This window comes from Corythoichthys intestinalis, chromosome 17 (genome assembly GCF_030265065.1).
Source record: "Corythoichthys intestinalis isolate RoL2023-P3 chromosome 17, ASM3026506v1, whole genome shotgun sequence".
In the NCBI taxonomy this organism is placed as follows: domain Eukaryota; kingdom Metazoa; phylum Chordata; class Actinopteri; order Syngnathiformes; family Syngnathidae; genus Corythoichthys; species Corythoichthys intestinalis.
In genome coordinates, this window is record NC_080411.1 from 26,286,531 (window position 1) to 26,287,500 (window position 970).

The following is a 970-nucleotide window of genomic DNA, read 5'->3' on the forward strand; positions in this document are numbered from 1 at the left end:
AAAAGGTGCAGGGATGGCGGGGCCTGTGGTGAGGAGGCAGCCGTGAGGCTCCCCCCCCCCGAACAGGTCCCAACCATCCCACAACCTTGGTGTGTGGTGCATTAAAAACAGGTGGGAGTCGGGCTGGGACTGTAAAGCCCCGTCCCAACTCTCCCTGGAGAAATGTATGAGCATGTAAGTGCCAGGGTGAAAAATATTTACAGTGCCGAAGTGAGAAGTGCGTGAGTTAAGAGGCAGGCCCCCGCGGGCGTGGCCCCGTCCACCAGAACCACCGGCCCCAGGGCGGAAGAAGCGTCAGGGCCCCGATCAATCCCCGCCCCAGACCACCCACGGCGCCTCCGCGACCGCCCACCCCCCTCCCACCCACCGAGCACCCACCCCGCACCCCGAGCAGGCGCCACACCAAGCGCCGGCGACCAGGGGGCGTCCACCCCACCGGCAAGGGACAGCAAGCCTCACCCTAGGCCCTGCGGGCCCCAAGAGGCCCCACCAACGACCCCGCCGGCCGGGGGGCAGCCGCGGCCGCCGCGGCCCAGGGAGGCGGACAGGGCCAGAAACCTGTCTCGCCGCCGCCTCTCCCTCGGCTCCGACCTCAGATCAGACGAGACGACCCGCTGAATTTAAGCATATTACTAAGCGGAGGAAAAGAAACTAACCAGGATTCCCTCAGTAGCGCCGAGCGAAGAGGGATCCGGCCCAGCGCCGAATCCCCGCCCGGCGGCGGGCGCGGGACATGTGGCGTACGGAAGGCCGCTCAGCCCGGCGCCGCCCGGTGGGCCCGAGTCCTTCTGATGGAGGCTCTGCCCGTGGACGGTGTGAGGCCGGTAGCGGCCCCCGGCGCGCCGGGGCGCGGCCCTCCCGGAGTCAGATTGTTTGGGAATGCAGCCCAAAGCGGGTGGTAAATTCCATCTAAGGCTAAACACCGGCACGAGACCGATAGTCGACAAGTACCGTAAGGGAAAGTTGAAAA

At 66.6% G+C, this 970-nt stretch overlaps 1 pseudogene; it reads left to right on the plus strand.

The window, feature by feature from the left end:
• The first annotated feature begins 587 nt into the window (after positions 1-587).
• Positions 588-970, plus strand: part of LOC130906062 (uncharacterized) — an 8,506-nt pseudogene continuing 8,123 nt past the window's right edge.